General features: G+C 35.3%; 1 long non-coding RNA gene across 5 annotated transcripts in view; it reads right to left on the bottom strand.

The window, feature by feature from the left end:
- Positions 1 to 26888, bottom strand: part of LOC106558642 — a 54866-nt gene that overhangs the window by 13994 nt on the left and 13984 nt on the right. For 2 of the 5 annotated variants that reach the window (XR_005357311.1, XR_005357308.1), the window contains exons 2-4: positions 17711 to 17894; positions 13843 to 13942; positions 8104 to 9720 (exon numbers count right to left, since the gene is read on the bottom strand). This is a non-coding gene — a long non-coding RNA (uncharacterized LOC106558642). Of the gene's footprint in view, positions 1 to 8103; positions 9721 to 13842; positions 13943 to 15448; positions 15535 to 17710; positions 17895 to 26888 lie in introns of those variants that run through there. The other 3 variants (XR_005357309.1, XR_005357310.1, XR_005357312.1) reach the window with 2 other exon arrangements.

Raw genomic sequence — 26888 nt, 5'->3', positions numbered from 1 at the left:
TATTGATTTCCCTTCATTTTAGCAAATGAAATTCATATAGTCACACTGTTTCATTTTCTAGTAACTAATACAGATTTCGTACTATAACAAAATCCAACCTTATCCCATTTATTTTTCATTTTGTAGTTGAATTAGTTGATTTCTAGTAATTGCTTCAATTAAATGGCTCCAGGCCATCTGTCAATTCTTTCTGTTGCCTTTCTAGGTGTCTAGAGAGGACATTTGTCTGTAGGTTAGGCATTCATAGTTTTATCAGCAGCTTGCTGAGATTTATTGCCAAAGGCCTTTACCTTCCAGTCTTATAGGTGAGGGAGGGCTGATAGGTAATTTCTTTTAGCATATGAGATAGATAGATAGGTAAATAGATGGTAGATAGATAAGTAAAAATCTTTATCACTTAAAAATATTGGTTTATAAACTTTGATTAGATTCTTTCTATGAAAACATCTACTTCATATAGCAAGGAAGACATGTGTACCAAACACATTTTCTGCTGTAGCCTCCCTTACATCTTCAGCAGGAAGCATTTCTACAGAGAAGCAATACTTCATTTCAAGGACAGCCTTTTAGGAATATTAACAAGTTAGGACATGATGCTCCAACAAAAATAATTAACACCTCCATTCAACTCTGAAATTGTTCTGTAGAAGTTGAAAAATAACATGATATTGTGTGAGTTGATAGAATTTAATTCCAAAATGATGTGAGTTTGTTCACAAAGATTCGAAGTTATTAAAAACTCCTTTTCATTGGTTTTTGTCACGCTCATATAGTATTCTAAATGGATTGATTTATTGTAACACTCAGACATATCTAATCACTCCATAAAGTCCCCTCTTTCCCAGTGTTAAATATAATAGATTTTAAAATTCTTACCTCTTATATGCTGATTTTTGCAATTCTCTCTTCTACACATTGTTTAATAAGATCGCTGATCATATTCACTTCTAACTCACTAATTCTTTAGCTTGTATTTTTGCTGATTGCTTTTCAATAACAAGAAAAGTGCTAAATTACCTCTAAATAAATTTATTTGAGACTATGTTAAACATTCCCCATCAATTCATCAAATTCATCCTCGGTTTTACAATGAAAGGACTGATGCTGAAAGAAATGTCCTCATTAATATTTCCCACATTACAATCTCATGAAGAGATTATACTGACATTCGTGTAAATGGAAGAACAGAGATTGAGTAAGCAAGGCAGGGAGGTCAGAGGCAGGGAGGTCAGAAAGGAGGCTCACTTTGCCTTATGTTTTTGCATTGTGCAGGCATAAGATTAGCAAAATGATATATGAGATACCATTAGAGAAATTCAGAAGATAAAATGGCAAATTACAATTGTAGTATTAAAAAATCAGGTAGAAGATAAAGAAGCAACAGAATGGAAAAATACACATCATCAAGCAAAGTCAATTCAGTTCCTAAACTTGCAGGTTATTCAAGATTGATTCGCCAATCTTTTGTACATTCATTTCTTCCTTCATCATTTGTTCATCTGAACATTAGCTGAGAGTATACTATATACAAACACATGACTGAAGATATTTCTTTCCGTATCAACCTCTTCATTGTAAAATTGACAATGAATTTAGTGAACTGATGGGGAATACTACCCTTAGCTACTCCAAGCTTTCATGGAGGCAAAATAGATTTGAATCAAGTAAACTGACTTTTGTTAATATCATAGATAGTTAATTACCTATACTCTCTGGTGAGATTCCATATAATATGAAAGGGCCTTAAGAAAAAACATTTCAAGGATATGTTGCCTATAAAATCGTGCTACCTGGCAATACTCTACACTGTTTATGAATAGAGCATGTGTTGTGTTTGGCTAAACTTTCATTTTGAAGTTTATTCCTTCCCAGCGCACATAACAGGTAATCTTAGGGAAGTAGTACTGGTATGCCATGGAGTGGAGAAGAAACAAAGACTTTCTCTGAGACTTGAAGTCAATTGTGAATAAGTGAGACTACTGGATGCTGTTGTATCCTGAGTCTTTTGAACATTGCTAAAGAATGGGATGCCTGTTTCTTCCTATTGATTTTGGGGAAATGAGATCCAGCTATTTGCCAGCGTGTCCTGGACACAGTCCTTCCCAGAGGCAGAGGTCTGGTCTGCATGACCTTTCAAGGTCCCTCCCAAATCTGTAACCTGATGCCATGAACTAAAACTTGGTGTTCTATTCCAAGACAAGGAATTAAATATTTATAGATAAGTTTTTCATCTAATGATCTTGTTTCTTTTTATATTTAATTCTAGCAGTTGGTTTGAGAAAGCCTAAAGGTTCTATTCAAAATTTTATGAATCCCTAGGCCCACCAGGTTGTTAATTGGACGGTGTATTACTATAAAGGAAGTGAGAAATGCTTGGCATAATTGTATAACGTTTGTTTTCTCTGCTCTGTGGGAATTCTCAGGGGTTTCATTAGCAGATGGTTAGTGAAAGCCAGCATCCTGGAGTCTGGACTGGTGAATATCATTCTTCTTAATTATTCAACAACTAGCCTGCACAGGTCAGGTCTAAAACACAGATATTAAATTCAGAGTATCCTTAATAATAAATTGCCTTATCTAGATTTAGATTTTTATTCTCTTCAATTAAGTAATGCTAGGGGTGTGAAACACTAATTTATCAGAGACGTTGAATGTTATTTACTTGTGAGTCACCATTAGCTTAGATTTATAAACTGGATTTTATTCAAAGCCATTTAGTCACCATTTATATACTTAGCAAATATACTGAAAAGCTAAACTAAGGCATTTCTCCAAAAAACAACTTATAGAGGCAGATTCTTCCCTTAGGATTGATGCAGTGATTGATTGAATAAGTAAGATAAGACACCAAGTAAATAGTTAACTATCATAGTTAACTATCATGATAAGCTTGTTGAATTGATGGCCTTGATTTGAATGTCAACCTGATCAAAACCATTATGCCTCTGGCTACATTTTGGCTCTGGCTCTTTATTCCTTAGAAAGGGATACAATAATTTTGTAAACAATTGGCCATGTGTCAATGTTGAAACTTGGTGATAGTTATGTAAGAATTCATTATTCTGTTGATTTTTTTTTTGCATTTTTTAAAGTTTCCTATATTAAGAAAAAAAATTAAATTTATAAAGAGCTGTGCTTTAAGGATATAAAATGGAAAATAACAAATGTGGTAAAAAGTAGTAAATATTTGTTGTAAATGTCAAATATCTAATCCAAGCCTTAGCTGTCATGCTAGATAATGTTACTTAATAATGATCTGCCCTGAAGCTTTATCACATTCATGCTGAAACTAATGTGGATTTCCCACTGGCATAAGCATACTCCAATCTCAAACTCCTGAAGTCAAGGGATCCAGCTCTCTGAGGCTCCACTATGGCAAGCAAATACTCTATAATCAGTTTTATCCAGGTTAATCTGATTGTACCAACTCTCCTGCTTAATACAAAGAAGGAGCCTGATGACGCATCTTTACATTGACTCTTCCTTCTCCCTTCCCTCATTCCACTCCTCTCTACTCATGGTCTTTGGTATTGATTTTCTAATAAAGACTAGGATACAGGCTTTGCCTTAGGCACTTCATACTGCAGTTACAGCTCTGTTGGAAACTTAAACAGAGGGGGGTACCGAAGAAAACTTAACGTTAAAATATGTTTTATTGGTGTTTGGGGGGAATACCTTGGCAGTATGTGTCCTTATCACATATCTGTGGAAAGAGAAATCATATATGTGGAAAAAAAGATTACATCTCCTTGAAAAACAAAGATGCTGTTTCAGAGTAGTCATCTTGGTATAGGACATAAATTGTTATGATGAGAACAATCTAGCAGTATTTTCCAAAATACAATTCTGGACATGCACCAACACAGACCATATTCCGGGCCATGAAAACACCTTAACAAATTTAAAAGAATAGGAAACATATGCTTTCAGACTATAAGACAATTACACTAATGTATGCTTTTAGACAATATTAGACTTAAACTAGAAATAAATAACAGAAATATAGCTGGAAAATCCCCCCAAATAGTTGGACATTAAAGAGCACACTTCCAAATAACACATGCAGCAAATAAGAAACCTCAAGAGGAATGAAAAAATATTTGAACGAAATGAAAATGAAAATATAACATCAAAATTGTGGTATGCAGTGAAAGTAGTATAATTCACAAGTCCATAGGCCATTGCCAATTTTTTTTTTTGCTCTACCCCTAAAAGATAAGCTAATGATCTAAACCTCTAACCCAGCTTGGCTATGATATGATTGGAAGCATATTTGGATGAATTAATTAATTAATAGACACTTCCTCTCACCTAGAGACCATTTCTAAAATTTCAGCTGTGCTACTTAGGAAAAAATAATCCACACAGCTGTGGGAGCTAGATTTCTAATTCTATATCTGTTAAAATTCTTAATAGGACTGCTTTATTCTATTTATGTCCACTGCATTAGTCACCTCTTGGAAGAGTATTTCAAAAGCTTCTAACAAGCCTTTTACAATCCACCATAAATTTAAATTATTTTAGTTTCTGGGATTTCTTGTTTGTGTTAGAATTAAATTTGCTATAAGGATATTCTTATTTTATTGGAAGATGATACTCTGGATACCGGAATTTTCTTTGAAATTATGCAAAGAAAAATGTGATTTTTTAAGAAAAAATACAGTTAATTTTGGAGAATGAATTTTTTCTACAAGACTTGAATGGAATTGCAATTTTCTGATTTGAATTAGTTGTTCTTTTTCCTTTTCCAAGAGCCAACACATATCACTGAAAGAGGTCCTTTAAGGGGTCCATTGTGAAGTTTCATGTATCATGGCATGACCTACGATGTAAAAGGGGTCCATTTTGAAGTTTCATGTATCATGGCAAATAGTAAACTTGCACATTTAGACCTAATTTTAGATTAACAAGTTCTGCCTTGGTCAAGGAAACTTAGCTAGGGTGTGCTTCTGATACATACAGGAACAAAGAGGGTTTATGATAAAAGAATATGACATTAACCCAAACTGTCTTTGGAAGGCTCCTGCACTTATCTGTCATGCCTGATGGAATGTTCACATAAAAGAGATGTGGTCTCAAGGTAAGAATGTAATAAAAAAAGGCTCAAGACACTTGTTCTAATATAAAATCAGCCATGGGAAGTGTTCATATGACAGCTTACCCCAAGAGAGCAATTCACAAGATGCAGAGTGCATGATACATGAAAGCTAACTCTATGATATAACTAAGCCTTATGAAAGAACAAAGAGAGAACAGTACATGGATATATTAAGTTAAGCCACAAACAAAATTAAGAGTGATCCTGAGAGTTTGTGTATTTATATGCATGTATATCCACATGTGTATATACACTTTTGTTTTGTGTATACATATGCAGGTATTATTTGCTGTGCATACATATTTATATATAATACATCATATGTTAGTAAGTATATGTAACATATAATGTTATACTGTATATATTAAATAACTTTACTAAAATATATAAGACTGAAAGGTCTAAATCCAATAAAACAATATTTCAATAAAGGAAGGCTAAAGGAACAGATAATTCACGAAAAAGAAAAAAAATACAACCAAAAAACTGAATAGAGAAGATGGTGAACACTATTAATAATCAAAAATAGGAGTTTCAATTTCATCAAAAATTCAATTAAATTTGGAATCACGGCAGCCCTGGTGGCGCAGCAGTTTAGTGCCGCCTGCAGCCAAGGGCATGATCCTGGAGACCCGGGATCGAGTCCCGCATCTGGCTCTCTGCGTGGAGCCTGCTTCTCCCTCTGCCTGTGTCTCTGCACCCCTCTCTCTCTCTCTCTGCATCTCTATGAATAAATAAATAAAATCTTTGAGAAAAAATAAAATTGGAATCATTTAACTGATAATATTGGTAAAAAAAAAAAAAAAAAAAAAGTTTAATAGCAAGTCCTGGTAAAACTGCAGACAAACTGGATTTCCCAAAACTGCTACTGGGAATAGCAATGGACTCAAACACAATGGAAAGTTTGGAAGAACTGGTATCTATACCCTCATCCTAGAAATTGTATTTATAAACTCTCTGGAGAAAACTTGGAGTTATAAAGAAGGCTTATAACTTTATAACCCAGAGTTGTAAAGAAGCTTATTTACTGTGGAACTATGTTTAATGGTTAAAGTAAATAATCTAAGTTCTGTCAACAGAGAAACAAAATACATATAAATATTTTTTATGCTAGACTTCTGACACAGGTCTATTTAAGTGTCCATATTAGTAGATGTCAAAAATATAATGTTAAATGAACAAAGCGAGTTGCAGGATATGTATGCTATATAAAATTACATGCAGGTTTTAAAAAACTTTACAAAGCAATACTTCCTCTGTATGTGTGTGCATAGATGATGAACAGATATATATAATATATATTTATGATGAAGAGATACATTTAATATGTATCTAAACAAATATTAAATTCATGGTAGAAGAGGACACTCTGGATTGATAGAGAAAGGGAATAGGAATGTTACTGAGATGAGAAACACCGTCTTTATTTGTAATGTTTTGATTCTTTTATTTTAAGGAAGACAAATCAAATAAAACATAATATTAGCAAGAACTAATTCTGGAGAGTAGTTACATGGGCTTTAATTACTTTATATATTATGCTCTGTCTTTTAAATGTCTTTCAGAAGTAAGATACATTGGGAAAATATAAGCACCAATGATAGTACATGAATGAAGTCATGGGCTCATCTAGGGATCTCTTTATCTCATAATTATTTTTATTCTTAGAATAGTATCTCAAAATTGAATTTTTGACCAAAACTATAAATACAAAGAACAAACTGATGGTTGCCAGAGGGCAAGAGAGTGGAGAGTTGACAAAATAGGAGAAAGGGAATGGAAGATACCGGCCTCCAGTTATGGAATGAGTAGGTCACAAGAATAAAAAGCAGAGCATAGGGAATACACCCAATGAAATTGTAATAGTGATGTAATGGGACAGATAGTAACTGTGAACATAGTATAATATATAAATTTTTCAAATCAGTAAGTTGTACATCTGAAACTAATATAATATTGTGTGTCAGTTATACTCAAATTTTTAAAAATGACTTTTTGTCTCAAAATATGAATTGCTATATCAGTGCTATGGATAATTCTCATTAATTTCCTTGGAAGAAGGCATCTTGTATGTTAGTAAATTTATGTTACTGAGACAATGCTAATATTAGACTATAGGTGCAATTAATCTTTGTATTAATTGGGAAAAATTGTGTCCAGCCCTGCCCAGCCCTGCCTGTCCACCATATAATTACACACAGACACACAGACATACAGACACACAAACACACACACACAAGAAGGCTAATGTAATAGTGTATATAACCAAATAACTACTACCTAGGTTCAACTTAGGGAATTATCAAATAAGATTTTAATTCTATCCCCACTCTTCTATGCTATTCATTATGCTATTAATTAAGGTAATCATTTTCATTTTTTTAAACTTTGTGCACTTCATCATTTAAACAGTAAACTAAATATCAATACTTCCTGAGACTTTATACCTGGGACTTCTACAAAATACCATAGTTTAAGAGAAGTTTATAAAGAACAGAAATTTATTTCTCACAGTTCTGTAGCCTAGGAAGTCTGAGACCAAGGGGGTAGCAGACCAAGCAGTCTCTGGCAAAACCTGCTTCCTGGTTCATAGATGACATCTTATTACTGAGTCTTCACATGTCCAAAAGGATTTGGGATCTCTTTAGGGTCTTTTTTATAAGGGCACTAATCCCATTCATGAGGGGTCCACCATCATGACCTTATCACTTCCCAAAGGTCCCACCTTCAAATACTGTCATCTTGGGGATTAAAATTTCAACATATGAATTTGGGGGTGAAGGAGACATAAACACCCACTCCATTATACCCATTTATGAATTTGCTTAATTATTTGCTTATTATATATTTATTCATTTATTTATAATCTATATACAGATACTATTGTATTAATTTCTGCTAATACAATTTGTATTAAATGTCAGAAAAATATTAATTTCTTTCTCTTCTTTAAAGATTTTATTTCTTTGAAAGAGAGAATATGAGTGATGAGAGGGGCTAACGGACAAGCAGACTCCCTGCTGAGTGAAAGGCTGATGTGGGGCTTGATCCCAGGACCCTGAGGTCATGACTTAGCTAAAGTCAGATGCTTAACCAATTGAGACATCCAAGTACTCTAAGATTAATTTCTTTCTATCTTTGTGTAAGGAAGTTCAAGTAATCTTATCCTGAACATGCCGAGGAGAAACATCTCCCATTCTATTTTGGAGACAACAGGACTATAGAACTATGGGATGAAATATAAATCCACTTTGATCTGTTTTGCTCTCCAATGTATGTCTATGAAAATTGTTAAACTGTGTTTCTTTTCTCCTCCTATTTCTATTGCTACTAATAGCTGGCACTTACTGACCTACATCAACAATGGTGCTTTTAGCCACTAGTCTACCCAGGCTCATGCTAATGCCCAACACATCCTATGTCTTAATTAAACATTCTCTGGTGCCAAACAGTTCATCCCACCTAACATATTTAAATCCTGCTAAACCTTCTTCATCCACCTGTGGGCTGACCTCTGTGATCCCCCTTTTTATAATAATTCCAGTCATGTGTTAAATTATGAATCTAATCCATATTACTTTGTGTTTATTTCCACTTTTCTGTGGTATTTCGAAGTTGTGGTTTGTACATTCTTGGAAAGCTGCTTCCAGTAGTCCTATTTCAGTATAATCCCCCAGCATGTGGGCATGTCAATTCTATGTAATATTGAACCCATGGCACAAAATACAGGGGTTAGGTGCTCCTTGAAATTTTCTTGGAAGAATGAATGAACCAAAAATTATATATTTATAGGGAGCATTTTAAAAATATGGAAGGATGAGTTTTAAAAATGGACATTCAGATTTACCATAATATGAGTTTTATCCTTTGAATATTTCATGTCCTTCTAGGTTGTCTTTAGATTCATTTAAGCTGAAGATAGAAATAATAGGAAAAGTAGTAGGATATTTAGTCTAGTGAAAAGCATCTGCCCCACCTCGCACCAGGCAAATACATTCACAAGGATCAAAATCCTAGAGTTCAAGTGATATAAGCTGATTCTTCCCAAACCCTGAATTCCTAAATCTAGCAGGAACTTCTCAGACCACAGATAGCTATTCTCAGACCACAGGTAGCTATTCTAGGACCCTTCAGAACCTGTTTGGTGACATTTATATGCCTGTGACTGTTCCAAGGTCAAAGTTAGATGAACAGAAGCACATCCTCTGATGTAGTATTTCAGGATATTCACTCCCACAAGAACTATGGCAGAAAAAAAAAAAAAAAGAAAAAAAAAGAACTATGGCAGGAAAAGTACATTCATTTTTCTCAATGCTTGGTGTGGAGACTGATGTTTTGATTTTTTTTTCAGTGTGGATGGAGTAAATAAATAGTTGTGAACTCAATTGCACCTGATAAAAGAATGAAAGTAAAAGTTTCTACGTCCAAATCTTTAACTAAATTTCAGAGGAAGAACCTAGGGATGAGTTTATATGCTTTTAAATGGATTATAGTATAGATTTTTGGAAATTTTGTGTGCTTTTTATATGTTTCCTTGGTTTTAGTCAATAATTACTTTCTTCAAGACATCGCAAATGCATTTGATGAAGCTTTTCTACATGTGATCTTTTGTCCATAAGTACCTGTAAGAAGAAAGTATACTTCTCAATAAACTGATTTTAATTATACATAATCTGTTGAACAAGAAGAAAAGTGTACTATCCTGACAATGCAATATATTGAAAACTAAATTGGTTTTTCAATTATGATTAACACAATTTTATTCTTCTTTTTATGACTACTGCATATAATGAAGAAAACCATGGGTTTTTATTTCCACCATTTATTTACATTTTTGCCACCACATAGTATTTTAATATAGATGATCTAATTCCTGTTTATCCTTCAGGTAACTAAAGAATGAAATATTCAGGGAGGGTGGGATGGTGGTTGGGTGGAAAGACATATGATATGGGTGTACAGTCCAATGAGACATTGCTTGACTCTAATGTAGAGATTGTATAGTGGAAAACAGGAGCCAAACAATGTACAGATAAAGTTAAGAACTTGTCACATAGTATCAACTTTTTATATTTCATCCTATTTATTCATGTATTTATTTTACACAAAAAAATCATTGGGAAATCAAACCCAAAATGTTAGCTATCACAGGTCTGTGTTTACTGCCTAAGAAAATACTCCCCCTCTTCAGGCAGGATTAATGTATTCAATAGAGTATTTATACTGGAATCTATCTCACCTCTTTCTGTCTCAAGATAGTCAATGGTAACACATAAGAATAGGCAAGTGAGTAAACATGTCATTTTTTCAAACTTCTTCCCCTAAGGGGGTTCTGAGCTTGGCAATACATGGGAAATGTACTAGATTTAAAATTTTTGCCTATGTGTCTCAAGGTAAGATGTACTTTTCTTTTTTGCCCTTTGTACTTTGTCCAATAGAACTGAAGTATGAATGCATATGTGCAGGAAATCCTGAAAATTCTTGTGTCAAAAATATAATTTTATATATTCAGAATGTCCTTATATTTTTATGACAATTCAACACTTTAGTTAGAACCCTCAATCCTACTGTTTATGCTTTTATGTCTCTAGCCTCAAATTCTTCTGTGAATATCAAAAAGATTTGGGGGGGGGGGCGGGTAGAGTGAATAGAACAACCAGCACCTAATTGTTGGCTACTCATTCTTTCCAAGTTATTTATTGACCCATAAGAATAGGCTCTACTATACCAAATTTGGCTTATCAGTTATCAGCTGACTAGTGATGATTTGAAGTTCTTACATGGTAAGGCTTTCTGCAAGACCTTGTCCCTCCTAAGGCTTCTCTAAGGAGAGAGTATTTATGAATATATATTTTCTTAGATGATAGGGGTCTTGTAGAAGAGAAGCAGGGCATTATTGGCATTCTCCACAGCTGTTGCGTTTGCCTGCTCCCAACCCAAACTAATCAATTAGAATATTTTCTTGCTTGCCACAGTATGTGGTTCAAGGATAGACAAATGATTTAAGCCAGAAAAGGATGATGCAATCACAGACTGGCAGTTTTGCCAAATCTTCTGGGAAATAGACCCTGCCCACCAAGATATAGACCTAGAGTTCCTGGTGGCCCTCTTACCACCATCTGAGGAAAAATGTAACTTACTTAGAGCAAAGGGCACAGGAAGGAAAATCAGAGCCAAAAATTAAAAAAGGTCAAGTGTCTGACATCACTTAAGCATCTGATCAACCATGTCAGAAGTGAAATAGGCCACTGGAGTTTTCAGTTACATTATCCAAAATATTTTTTTTTCCTTAGGTTATTTTGAGTTGGGCTTCTGTCGCTTGTAACCAAAATCTGAAATGTATACCACCTATTCTGTCTAGAAATTAGAGGGGGCCACTTAAAGATTCCTGACTGCCAGGAAGCCTAGAGTTTGGCCATTAACTGAAGACCATCTTGCTTAAGTTTCCCTAGGAATAGCCTCCTCCTATTGCACTCTATCAAAGTTCCTCCCATTCAGGTGGGGAGAGGCAGAGGGGAGTATCCAGAAATGATTACGTATGAGGAGTTAGTGAAATATTTGAGACTGTCCTGAATCATCATGGGTATAAAAGATAGAATAATAGAGTATATGTATTAATAGTGACAAAAGTGTTTTGAGGATATTCAACTCCAAATGAATCTTGTCTTCCTGTCAGATAACTAACATTTATGGTGAGTTTATCATTTGTCAAACATTATTTGAATTCAGTTAATCCTGTCAAATTAATCAAACAGGGAGACAATTAGGTTGATATAGCTCTAATGTTTTGGCAACGTATGTAAACAAATTGAAATCCAAGCCTGTAAATGCCTCAAAATTATGAAGTCGAAACACTGAAGACAACCAATCAAAAACAGCCAATCATAATCATAAGCTGTAAGCTATGGCCAATCAAATAATTTCCTTTCTTTGCTTCCAAACTTTCTGTATTGCAGTCTATCCTCTGGTTCCTGTGTGCTGCCTGATTCAAATTGATTTTTGCTCAAATAAACTCTTGAAAATTTAATATGGCTCATTTTATCTTTTAACAATCCTCATACAAATCCTTTGAGGTAGGTACTATTATTATCCTCAATTGGCTGATGAACAAATTAAGGGCTTAAGTAACTTGCTTAACATCAGGCAGCCAGTAAATTGGCAGAGCCGTGAGTTGAATCTAGTATTGCTCCTGAGTATGAATGTGCTCATGCCCTGTCTACCAGAATTAATTGTTAAAAACGTAGGAGACGTCCAAACCTTATTATCACTGAAGGGAAGGAATGGATCTGAGTATGTGCACACACACAAAAGAAATTCTAAAATAATTATAATAAACCCATGTCATTGAACTGATATATGCAGACAAAGGACCTATTGAATGAACTTATTTTGCATTATAATGGAAAGATTCACCTCTTCCAAAGGCTCCTGTGAAAAGATATTTGCAAATTCACTAACTTTTACAAGTTTAAATTGGATATACTTATTGGCCTTACCTCACCTCTCTTTTTCTCCTCCTGCCAGCTAGGACTTGGAAACTATGGGTAAGCCCACTCTGATCACATGCATGGTGAAAATGAAACAGTTGAGAGGAATCTGGTTCTTGAATGATATCAGGAAGCAAAGTAACTTGTCTTCCCTGGACCACCAGCCCTCCTTGCATTTATTTGGAGGTCCCTTTTTACCAAATCTTATCTAGTATCCTAATACAGATCCTAATCTAAGACAGCTTCATTTGGTGTGGAGAAGAGAAGAATGATTTTAGGGTTTTTGAGGAAATCGAAATAACAAGACTAGGTGACTGATGGATTCTGTCAGTAAAGGGAGATGAGGGAATGGAAAATGAGCCTGAGGATTTTCGCTTAGAGGACAGGGATGAAGATAATGCCATTCATCAAGTGAGAGATGTTTATGTCTGGAAGGAAGGGTGGAATAATGAATCATGTTATGAATATGTTAAGATGGACCTGCCTCTGTGGCATCGGGGTGAAGATTTCCAATAAATGTTCCATTCCCTGCTTCAACTAGAACAGATACAAGTGGATCTGTGATTTATATTTTGGCTTTCAGTGTAAGATTTCATGGTTCTGTGCCTAAATATACATGTTTGGTTCTCAGGAAAAGGTGGAGAATTTTCTCATGCAATTAGAAATATAAGATCATAGATAGAGATAAACAGACATGTCTATCTTATATTTATACACAAATAAACAATATAGCTACACTATTTGCAAAATATGTATCATGCCTTTTTCTTAGAGTAGGTATTCATATTAATTTACCATATAATTTGAATAAAGAATGCACATTTTGGGAGCTGCCACCATTTTGAAATGTTACTTGATATCCTCTTTCTAATTACAGGGAATGCATATGTTTCCAAAGGAGTTTCTAAAGATCAGTATCTCTCTTCTTTAAACTTTGCTAGAGAAATCTCTTAACACATATTTAAATGTTAGACTATGCCTAAATAAATTTTTAAAAAGTAGAAAATTTTTTCCTTAAGACAGCCTTTTATAATACAAAACTTGTGAAATATTTCTTGCTCTACAAATTTCACCTCTAAATATAAGCACTTCCATACATTTGTACACGCCTACACACATAAAAGCACACACCATATCCCCTGAATTAAGATCAGTAGTATCAGAAACTTCAGCCTGAAAGTGTCATTAACAAGAGAATGAAGATCTCTGGGGGAAAAGAGCTTTTCATAGTTCTGAAAGCATTATAATTCAACATACCTTAGCTGAGTTGATTGTGGCCTGTCCCACCAGGCCAGGAACTTAATGAGTCAACTTTGTGGATTAATGGTCAGGTCTTTTGTCTGCTACTAGTCTCCTGCTAAAGACAAGAGGAATGAAACAGTGAGAGAAGAGAAGCAAGCAACATGGAGAAAGGAAAATCAAAGCAGAGTAGATTTCTCCAGACTACCAAATAATCACAGCTGGAAAATAGAATCTCCATTTCACATATGGGAAATAGGTTGTCAATAACTAAATCACATGGTATTCTCTGTGAAGAGGGGGTTACTTTTCACCCTTAAAATGGAGCACAGGAATGCTAATAAAGCCTTTAGGATTCCTTGAACGAACGGGAATTTGCTTTCCGTGTTGCAAAGGGTGGAGAGAGTATAAAAGAAATTGTAGCATTCTTTTTATTGCTCTTGTTATGTTTTCCAATAAAAACGAAATTGGAATAAGGGTGAAGAAGCTTCACTGTTTTAAGGTGATTTCCAAAAAAAACTCAAGAGTGACATTCAAACATGGGTCATTATTCTCAAGACCTTGAGCCTACTTTTGGAAATTGTTTTGATAAAGCACAAATGAATTTTTGATGCCTGACCTATCACAAGCAATGCTCACAAGAGAAATTTTCTTCCCTATCATTTTATTGCATCAGTAAGGTGCTTCATTCGCTCTTTCAACTGTAGAAATCTTTTTATTGACCACTTCTATATCATATACTACTTGACTGCCTCTCCTCTATCACATCCTCCTGGAAAATTAGCTGACCGAGGTATGCTGAGTTTGAGATTTCAAATGTAAAAATGACCAATTTTAAATACAAGTATTTTCCCCTTTAAAGTATACTTATATGAAGTATTTAAATGTACTCAAAATTAAGAATATACAAGAGGTACCCCTAAGATGATCTCCTTAGTTGTATAAAAAACCAGATATGTATACATATGCACATTCTTTATATTGCAGGAAATCGAATGGTTAAAGGTGTAAATGGATCTTCATTTTAAAACAAAATATACAGGAAATAATGATGAATAAAAAGATCTTTTATTCCTTTTCAGGCCTATTTCAAAATTTAAGCATTAATCAGTATTCACTTATTGAGAATTTCACAACCACAATGTCGACAATTGTCAATAGTATATTGAGGCTGACATTGAAACCAGACATAGATTCCAGCCCAGTGAATGTATTAAATGTTAGTTACTTAATAGTTATGTAGGGAAGTCAGTGCAATTAGTGTACACAGTAGATACTTTCCATCCTCAAGTGGAATATAAGCATTCAGGTCTCTCCCGAAAGAGAGACACATTATTGTGTCCAATAATGGACACATATATTTGTGAGTTAAGAGTGATCTCAGAACCACTGGTTGCTCAGTGGCCCTTCTGAGTCCATATCTACATATATAAGGTGGGAGCATTTCTGAACACAGGTTAGTCTAAATATGTTGGGGACCAGCTCACCTGGGCCAGGCCTTCTCATCTATTTTAGAGATATGCAATATATAATACGAATTCAAAGTAAGGTACATTCTGATGTGTCAGCTCTTTTTTATCATCTTAAGTCTTCTCAGGCTAACAAATTTCCTACAAGGATTTACCTGATCTAAAAGCTGCAGCATTATAGCAAGGTCAGTTATGAGATTCTGTGGAAGCTGTGAAGTCTTTCAATCAGCTCCGCACAATCCTATAAGAATACACATAAGATACTACATGGATAGTTTTATACAATGAGAAAAGCATGTATTTAGGGGCCATATCCAAATCTTAGGCTCAGTACTTATTTACATATGTGACTTAAGGAAATTTTCTTAAGTTTATGTAGCTTAATTTTATTATTTGCTAAGGGTTATAATAGCATTTACTATTCAGTGTTGTGGGAATGAAATAATTTAATCTATGTAGAAAGCCTGGCCAGGAATAAAGTAAGTCTGCCAAAAATATTTGTTCCTTTCTTCCTCTATGTACTCACATAAATTAAGGTGCACTTACCACTTTTGTACTCAAAATACTTAGTGTCTGATTGTAGGAAAAAGAGCTTTATTCTAATAATGTTGTTAACTTTAGTTGATTTCATATGTAGGAGGTTGTATATGCCAAGCCCTGACCTGAATGTGACATTTGGAGTCTCTCATTTAATCTTTACAAAATGTAAGAGGGAGGTACTTTTGCTGTCTCAATGTTTATTTAAAAGCATTACAGTGACAACACCTGAATTTTGATGTTTTTCAATAATAAACAACAAAGCATTTTTCTGTTTACAATGGCTGCTAAAATTCTACACTATGTATTTTCTCCTAACAAAAATGTTGAAGCTCAGAATCCATTTGGAACATGTCATTCTTATGGTAATTGGAAAGTGAGAGAGAGAGAATGGGAGGGAGAGAGTGAGAGAGAGGGAGGGAGGGAGAGAAGATGGGAGGGAAAGGGAGACTGAGAAAGAGAGAGAGACATGAACCACTGTTTTTCTTAAACTTCTATTGAACTCTCATGCTATTGGCAAAACAAATCTTATGGTTAATCTTGACAATAAGAGAAATATACTCCACATACAGGGAAAACATGGCAAAGTCACATTGTTGCAGGCAGAAAGATTTATAGTCTACCACAAGGTTAAATTTAACATAAGCCCAAAGCTACACCCCAATAAATGGGAAAATCGATGTAGAGTCTTAACTAATAATTCTATGCATCACATGCCTGGTGATGTTACTCCTGGAGACAAGAATTGATAAAGAGACAAAAAAGCAGTTGGACAAGAACTTTGCCAGTTACTTGACTTTCTTCTTAAAAGTAGAGGGATAGAAATAGATAATTTTATCTTGACTAGAACATCATGAGAGGGAGTGATGGTACATATATACAGAAAGAAAGGCTGTTGCCCGATTTGCAAAGGTGAGAAATCTAACCTGAGTGATTGATTATTCTCTGTCCTGTAGTCTCTGAATAGTGTTTGAGGAGAGGGGTTCATATGAGAGGGGTTTTATTAGCATCATTCTGTGTCTGTCAGTCAATAGATATGTTTAAATGACAGTAGCTGGAGGGAAGGCATTGTGGTAATCCTAAGTGACATGTGGAAGAAAGAAAATCTTTGTGGCAGAGAAATGCCTTAATTAGAGTTATTAAGAGATGCTGCATTTCAGCCATTCACCTGACTTTACAAGAGTTACCTCTTTTAATGTTCCTTGATTGATTTTATGTGTGTGTGTGTGTGTGTATTACAGTGTAGCTACAAAAATTATTGTAAATAAATAGTCATTACCTTTTTTGAGAGAAATATCAGTTATATTAATTGTTAAAGTTTGTTTTCCATATAATTTCAAAAGCCTTAGGAGAAATTCCAATTCTTTAACTCTGGTATGCAGCTGTAAAATTTATGTGTTCTATTTTATTTAAATAAATAAGATAAGCCCCATTTTAATTAATTGGGGCTGATGAGAAAGGTCAACATTGATTATTTTTAGCTAAAAGAGAAACTTAACATTTAAGAGACAATTGGAGTGAGAACACCTGAGGTTTTACACATAGACACAGAGAAACATCCCTTCAACCTTAACACAGTTAAGGTGTAGTTATGACTCCAGTCCCTCTCAGGAAAGAATTTGCAATTACAGTAATCCCCACCTGTCCATGAGGGAAAAGGCCCCCAGTGGATTCCAGAAACTACAGATAGTGCCAAACCCTATAGGTACTTGGTCTTTACCTATGCATACATACCTGTGATAGAGTTTAATTTATAAATTAGGTACAGTAAGAGTTTAACAACAATAACATAAAATAGAACAATTATAACAAAATGCTGTAATGAAAGTTAGGTGAATGTGGTTTCTCTTTCTCAAAATGTCTTACTGTACTTTACTCACCTTTCTTCTTGTGATGATATGAGGTGATAAAATGCCTATGTGATGAGATGAAGGGCGGTGGGTGATGATGTAGGCGCTGTGATGCACAGTTAGGCTACTATTGACCTGTGGATTCATCAGAAGGGAAATCATATGTTTCCAGACCACAGTTGACCACAAGTAACTGAAACCATGGAAAGTGAAACTGCAAATAAGGTGGGGAGGGGGGTCTACTGTAAATATTTGTTCCTATTGATTAAAGAAACAATTGGTATGTAAAGGGCTAAAACTCAAAATCTCTGATGCCCGTGCCATAGCCCTAATAAATATGACAATTCCCACCTACGGTTAGTAGTCAATCACCCTTATTTAGATAAAGTTTGCATTATTGCTCTGTGCTCCACACAAAAATCTGTATCCTGAATATTTTGGATCCTTAAAACAAACAGGAAATAGGTTATTATAGTGAGGGCTTGAGACTTTTGGTTCTAGAATCAGTACAATTTGGGTTTCAACGATAGCTCCTTAATTTTGTAGCTCAGTGAGTATCTAAACCCATCTCATTTGTAACATGGAATATTAAGAGTATCTGTTTCATAGAATTTTGCAGCTTTAAATAAAGTAATGCATTTTTCCATGGCAACGATTTCTAATAAAAGCCTCTCTAACCACATATTTTTAAATAACCATATATTTTATTCCTGCTGAGTAAATTTATAATTTGGATTCTTTTCCCAAAGATAAGGACAATAGATAGGAATTCTTTTCCCGCTTCATTTAAAAACTATGGACTGAGCCCAAATGTGCTTGATACATGGGACTGAAGCACATTTGATCCCAGCCCTCATGGATTTTCAATGATGTGGAAATTACAGACAGAACTCAGTCCTAGTATATTGGGAAGTGCATTCATGAGCCATAACCAAGTCTCTTTAGTTAGCTTCTTAACTTGGGAAACTTCCTTTTCCTTAGAAAGTCTTTTTTTGATAGCTCAGCTCTTGATTATACACTAAGTCCTAAAGTTTTCATAGACTCTTTTTTTTTTTTTTCAAGTTTTCACATGACTCAAATAGTGCCAAAGTAATTAGTGGATCCTCAGAAACCTTCTCTATTTATCTACACATGTAAGACTAGTCTGGAGAATCTAGCCCAATTGCTCTTGCTATATAATTATTTATCAATATTTCCAAGGTTTTATCTCTTCTAAGCTTGAAACACACAACATTCAGTCCATTATATTCATTCTTTAATATTCTCACGTATGTATTGAACAAATAGTTATCGAATGTCTCTTTTATGCTAGGCCCTATTCCAGACACCGGAAATAAAATAGTGTGCAATACACTGAAGTTTCCTGACCATGAGGAATTTATATTCTACTGAGGAAGATACAATAAAAAATAAAGCAAAATGAAAAGATTACCATAAGGACATGGAAGAAAATAAAGAATTCTATGATAGAAAATAGAACAGTGCAGGGTGATAAAATAATTACATAGGATGAGAGCAAGAGAAGCCTTTCTGAGGAGAAAGCATTTTTCAGTTGATACCCAGAAATGAGAATGTGTCATTCATGTGAAGAACCTTCCAGGGGGGCAGGTTGACAGATATAGGACTTGGAGATGGGAGATAAGTTAGCATGTCTGGGAACATGAAGACGACTGGAGTTACTGATTAGAATAAACTAAGAAAGAATAGCATGAGGTGAGTTGAGGGTAGGCAGGGGCTAGGTGATATAGGGTTATGACCTATAAGGAATTGGGATGGTATATTCTAAGGGTATTAGGATACTCCTGAGAGGTCCAAAGCAGTGAAGTCACATGATTACTTTTACAACTGGATAATAGCCTACATGTATATGGCACTTACCAAGAATTATTCCAAATGCCTTTACATCTGTTATTAACTCATTTAATCCTCATGGCAACTCTTGAAGTAGGTATTATTATCATTCAATTTTATAGAATGGAATATTTACTGTGAGATTAAATATCTTGCCCAAGATTGCAAAACTAGTAAGTAGCAGAACTGAGATTCAAACCTAGGCGATTTAGTTCAGAATCTTTGTTCTGTATTTTACTATGTTGCATTAGTTTGTAGGTTTTGTCCAAACCCCTAAGCAGGGATGTTCAGCAAATATCTTGTGTGCTAGAATCAGTGGAAATAGCATACTTATTTGTAGTTATGGCAACATATTATACGTAGCTACTAAAATCATAGAATTGTACAATTTAAGGAGACATGAAAGATTGTTATATGATATTTATAATGACACTGTAAGAAGATAAGCAACTCATCTCAGATTGCACATAGCTAGTTACATAGGCATCATAAAAACTACCGGGAGTTTTGTTAGGGCAGACATAAATAATTTAAGCAATGAATATATGACTATATTTCAACATTCTTATGAAAATCAATATTGGGCTATGTAAATTAATCAGATTCACATGAGATCCTTTTAATAAAAGAAGGTTTAAATTATTTCATGATAAAGTATTGTTTCAAACTGGGGAAAACAGAATTCTCTTCAATACTGTATTACATAAACTTGCAAACATGAAATATCTGATATTGATTAAATAGATTAAATCAATGTTAGAGAAAATGCAAAGATAAATTTTACCTCATTTCTTCTTAAAAGCTACACATTCATAATAGGGTTGCTATAGTAGCAAAGATACTAATACATCTAAGAAGACAACAAGTTCTAATAAAGTTAACTGTCAAGATTCATTTAATGCATAATAGAAGACAATTTATAATCACAAAAATACAATAATAGATGAAGCATTGGTTAGACACAGTAGGCATTTACTGAATCCCAAACATTGAGTATTCACTCTGAGTCATGTAGCCTTGCAAAATGTATGCTAAGTTTCTATCCTTATGGAACCTATGTCTTAGGCAGGGGAACCAGTCAAAAAAATTAAACAGCAAAGCATCAAAAACTACTAAGACGAATAAGAGTTGTGAATTCGTAAGTACAAAAACCAACACAAACTTTGCTAGTAAACAAAGTACGGTAGTCCTACTTAGGCATTTTGAGAATAAATAACATCATAGTTATCAGGAGCAGCTAAACATGGAGTCAATGTAAACAATTGGTCTGCAACTCACTTCAGGAAGTATATGGCACACCAAAGATGTGTTCATCTGTCACATTTCAAAACCCATCTTCATTATCATTCAGTATCTAGTAAACACCTCTCTCAATATGAGGACAGGCTGTGTTTCCATTAGATTGGAGTGATAGGATCCCAGTCCCAAGAGATTTACACAAATTACATGAAAAACAAAGAAAATTAACAGCTATGTCAAATACGTAACAGAAAATTGACCAAGTGGAAAAAGAAAGAATGTGTTTGACAAAGGCATTCACAAAATAGGCTATAGAAAGCAGGGTCACTTTGGAAGGGAGTAGTGGGGCGGGCGGGGGGGGGGAATGGTGCTTGTCTTTGGCAGTTTGTTCTCAGGTCCATTTTTCATGCTTTTGCTTCTTTTTTTGTATCACAGCACCACGGAATCCTCTAAGTTGTGTTTTCCTTGTTTTTTGTTGGTTGGTTGGTTTGTTTTTGTTTTTGTTTTTGTTTTTAATTAGGCAGCTTATACTAGTTTAGCCAATGGGAGGAAACAGTAGATGATCAGAAAACCAGAGGGAGGAAAGGGAAAACAAATACCTTTCTTGCTTTCCCTTTGCTTACAGTAGTGTCTTTCATTTGCTGGGATGTCTTCCTTGTTCCAGATCCTTCTAGATGGTTCTATTGTAATTCCAGCTCTTACCAGGTGACTCCAAGTGCCTGGGTGCCACAACGCTATCCCTTCACCTAGATCTTCTAGTCTAAAAACAGTGGCTCCTTCCTGATGTGTCTCTGCTGCTTCAGTATCTCTAATTAGCATTTCAGTTTTTACAAGACTATACTCAATGCCCTGTAATAAATCCATCTGTTTTAAAGAAGTAGGTTTCCTTTTTTTACTGGCTGGATACTGATACAGAAAAGACACAGAGTAATGTAGAAGAATCTATACATATTTTAAGTTCTTAGAATATTGGTCTGTCCTTTGGGCTATCTGAGATTGGGAGAAAGATGTAAGCATTATATGCCTCCAGTTCCCATTAATTCCTCCTTCTATTCATTTGCCAATATATAAAATGAAAATTCTAACATCTACATTCTAGGATTATTTTTTTAAAAGATTTTATTTATTTATTCATGAGAAACACAGAGAGAGAGGCAGAGACATAAGCAAAGGGAATAGCAGGCTCCCTGCGGGGAGCCCCATGTGAGACTTGATCTCAAGACCCAGGGTAATGACCTGAGCCAAAGGCAGATGCTCAACCACTGAGCCACCCAAGTGCCCTACACTCTAGGATTATTGTGAGGATAAGATAAAGTTATGCAAAAGAAGTTCTTAGCATTGTACCTGTCTCATAGTAGGCCTTCTAAGTAATACTTTACTTCTTTCCATGATTTCTTTTTGCCTCCAGTCATTAATATCACACTTATACCCTCCATGAAGTGGCTCCTACTATACAGGGTCTTGGCTAAGACCTTTGTGTGTATGTATATGTATATGTATACATATATCTATGCATGTCTGTATGTGTGTGTATATATACATATGGATTTTTAAAATTTAATCATTACAGTAGTCCTAAGAGTTAGTTGCCGTTATTATATCCTTTTTCAGGTAAGGAAACAGGCTCAAAATGCTAATTGACATGTCTGAAGTCATATAGTTACCAAAGGTAGAGCCAGTATTCAAATTTATGTCTGCCTAATTCTAAAGTCTGTGGTCTTTACTCTTCTAAATGACCTTCTATCACTATAAAGATGGATCATATCTGGCTCTCAGATACTCTGAAACCAGGAAAAACACATAATTCCAATATTCCCAACTATTCCTCAACTTTTTACCTAAGCTGTTTTTTAGGGTCACCTATGGCTTTGGAAACAAGGCTTTTACCACAATGTTAGTGATGGATAACATAGCATATGAGATTGAAGTGTAATTTTAAGATCAATCAGAATGTCATAAAATATCTGTATAGTATATAGTATTTAAGAAAAATAAAACACTAAATATGGAAGGGTATTAAGTATATTGTAAGAGTATATGAAGGTTTGGCACAAAAGTATTTATAGTTTTTTTAAAGGGAGGCAAAGAAAGACATTTGTTTTTGAAATTATAAGATTATAGACATTTTTTAGTAGCCATCACACAAATAATAATGTCTGAATTATATATTTGTGAAAAAAATATAATTAAAACCATGAGAGGAATATTCTTTCTTTTTTTTAAGACTCTGCTTCAGCAAGATGTGAAAAAGAGAAGAGGCTATGGAAACTCCTCTGATTCCAGATATGATGATAGAAGAGGGCCACCAGGAAACCCTCCCAGAAGAATGGGTCGAATTAATCATCTATGTGGCCCTAGTCCTCCTCCAATGGCTGGTGGATGAGGAAGGTAAATGTCTGCTCTAAGAAGCAGACAACTGGACATGCGCATTAATAACAGAAGGAAACCATCAAGAAGTAGAGTGCTGACCTACTGGACAAGTAATTGAATGTGTATGCCCAAATAAGGATTGCTCTGTGCCTTCACAGATGAAAGAGGTCGTGCTGGGAATTCCCTCCCCAGGGATCTGGCATGACTGACATGCAGTTGTATAAATGCACATGTTTGTCTCATAGTTTTATGAAAGTATTAATATAGTTTTTTTAACACTGAAAGCAGATTTATTGAAACAAATAATCCAAAAATGTGAAATAACCATGCCAAAGACCCTCCAGGAGACATGGGATGACATAGTAGGAATATGAAGCAAGAACAAGAGATACCAAGTGGAAATGTAACTATAAAAAATATAACTGAAGTAAATAATGAGATAAATGGCAAGATAAATTTGAAGAAAAATGAAATGGTAAATTAGAAAATCAGACGGAGGAAACCATAGAAAATATAAAAGGAAAGCATAAAGATATTAAAAATAGAATAGACTATAGTAGGACAGTATCGTGAGACAGTAAAGAAGATAATCCCTAACTTTGCCTGGGAAACCCAAGAAAAGCCTAAGGAACAGAACTCTTGAACCGAGACGTAAAGAATGGTAGGAGCTCGCCAGGTGGGCATTGAAAGCAAAACCATTTCAGGCAGAAAACACCAGTACGCACAGATGCATGGAGGCACGAACGAACATAATTGCTGTGATTTGGGAAGGGCAGGGAGGCTGGCATGTCTGGAGCAAAGGCCACTCAAAGGAAAGTGATGATGGCTGATGTGGAAAGGCAAGCAAGAGTCGTGTTGGAAGGATTCTGGGGAGGTACATAGTATAATTGTCCCCCATTTTAAATCTGAGGAAGCTAAGTGAAGCTCAGACAGCTTGAGTGAGTTACCCCAGGTCAGGCCTCCAACTTGGGGGCTCAGGTTTTTTAAGACTCTGTGTATATAAGTATATGTTTATATGTTTATTTATGTGTATACATATATATACACAAATATATATATATATATACATATATATATTTGATAATTAAAGAAAAGATCACCAGAATAGGTTCCTAAGCACAATTATGTATTTAATTGAAGAAGATACCACAACACATTCAAAATTGTTCTATGAAGAATAGTAGTGCTTTATTAAAATAAAAAAAAATTACTACCAAAAAAAAACCCAACAACAAACTTAGGAAGTTGTTCATGAATCATGAAAGACTTTAAGAAAGTTTAATCAGCAGTATTGGCGAGAGGGAGAATTGATTGCATTGCAGGAGGGGGAAACACCAGAAAAGTAAATTGAAATAAGATGTGTGGATCACTGAACTAGGAAGACTATCCATGAAGAAACAGTTTTTTTTTTATAATAAATTTATTTTTAATTGGAGTTCAATTTGCCAACATACAGAATAACACCCAGTGCTCATCCCGTCAAGTGCCCGTCACCCATTCACCCCCACCCCCTTCCCTCCTCCCCTTCCACCACCTCCTCCCCTTCCACCTCTCGTTTCCCAGAGTTAGGAGTCTTTATGTTCTGTCTCCCTTTCTGATATTTCCCACACAGATTTAAAAAAAAAAAAAAAGGAGGAGAAACGTGCAGAATATCTTCAATCACAGAAATGAAGTGTGAATCAAGAATATAGTGGGTAAAAAAAAAAAAAGAATATAGTGGGTTTCTCGCCTCTGCTTAGATGTAGAGTGTGAAAGAGCATCACTACAAATTTACAAGAAAAAAATTGGATAACCTAAAAATTCACAACTTTTCTTGAACCCCTACAAGGGTGAAAGTTGCAGAGCAACCAACTAACCTAAAATCTAAGTAAAGACAGATACTTCCAAGGAGAGAAGGATATGAGTACTTGCTTCCCTGGGACAGACACTGAGTGACATACAAGCAAGTAAGAAAAATTCACTAAAATTTCTTTTTTAATGAATTGCCACAGGCCAAGCATTGGTTAGCATGATAGTATAGAAGACTAGAAACCACAGATACAGGGAAATTAGCAATTTACAGAAACTTCTTCAGTGGACTTCATTGAGTGTTTACAAAGAAAGATTTGGGCTGGTACAAGACAGGAGAAAGCTTCTACCCTGGAGCATGCAGGGGAGGGGATAGCAGTGGATATGAACAAGTCATTAAGTGCCACCCAGGATCCTTTTTCCTGCTCCCTCCTATAGAACAAAAGCTTTAAACCTCTGTGGCTAGAGCAGCAAACTCTACTGCCTTCAGGGCACCAGTAAAGAGCCAGTATAGCTGGGGGAAGGTAGGCGATAATACCCTCTACCCCTGGGACAGAGGCAGGAAAATGTACTGGGTCTAGACCTTCCCTACCACTGAGGAGGGAAGAATCATTAAAAAGATCCCAACCCCAGTACATACCAAGATTGAGGATCCAGGAAAACAAACCTCTTCACTTTCCTCCTCCCACCCCTCACCAGGTGTCTATTGTTGGGTGGAAAAAGAGAAGGTGGTAAGAGAATTTTGAAGCACAGGCTCAGTGTGGTTTTGTTAGAGTATCTCCCTCTCAGCTTTGAATATCATTCAGAGATACACCTGAATAATGCCTTATGGTATTTTGCTACCCTTAATTTGGTTGAAAGTCATATTTATTAATTGTATAATTGAACTAAAACCTCAGTGTGATTCTAGTATAACTTTTACTCAGCTAAATCTTATTTTTAAAACAGGGCAAAAATTCCATCTTGGCTCTTAGTTGATTTCATGTTGAATCTCACTCCAGTCTTGAACATAGGTTGAGGAGGTGATTTAGCTGAGTTTTAGGCCCCATGCCCACTCTTCTGTACTCAGCACTGATGGGGTGGGCATCTGCCAACTATGTTTCCTATGATCTGTTGCTAGCTGGATTTCTATTAAGTCTATGTTCTGCCAATAGGAAGACTTGTGAAAGGTCAAAAGATTGAGAGAAAGCTTTTTGTTTTGAATCCAATAGTATGGCACTTGGTGGTGGTTGTTGGAAATTGCAGTGTCTACAGCACAGGTAGGATGATTTTTGGTTCAGCAGCGTGGATGGAGGTAGTACCTATTGAGAAGTTCCAGCCATGGTCAAAGTAATTCCCATTTAGCAGATCCAGAACTGGTCATGATGGTGTATCTGGCAACTTGGCTGCAGGTGCTTAGACTCTAGTCCATAGTTATAATCAACTTTGGAATTTACATTATCCATTTTAAAAAAAAATTATTTATTTACTCATGAGACACAGAGAGAGGCAGAGACATAGGCAGAGGGAGAAGCAGGCTCTCTGCGGGGAGCCTAATGTGGGACTTGATTCTGGGACCCCAGAAGGGGGTCTGGGCTGAAGGCAGACACTCAACCACTGAGCCACCCAGGTGCCCCTCAAGTTTTTTCTTCTGCAGTCACCTTTCCTTTCTCTTTTACAATTTCACTCCTTTAAATACCTTTATAGACAACTCCTTGCTTTTAATTCCCTCTGATTGATATTCCTACAGTGATTTCTTTATTCCTAATATATTTGGTCTTAATTCATAGACATTTAAGACTAGGAGTAGTGGAGTAGTTGGAACACAGTACTGGGACTGACTTGCCAATGAAGGCAAAGAGTTTTGTGTCTAATATATATTATCTGACAAAGAGAAGTCCTAATCACACTTATACAAAGTTAAATTTGAAGTGAAAAGGTGAGTATTGATTTAATGGTGCCATTTTTTAGACTGTTGACC

This window comes from Canis lupus, chromosome 3, assembly GCF_011100685.1.
Source record: "Canis lupus familiaris isolate Mischka breed German Shepherd chromosome 3, alternate assembly UU_Cfam_GSD_1.0, whole genome shotgun sequence".
In the NCBI taxonomy this organism is placed as follows: Eukaryota; Metazoa; Chordata; class Mammalia; order Carnivora; family Canidae; genus Canis; species Canis lupus.
This window is presented reverse-complemented; position numbering and strand designations above follow the sequence as displayed.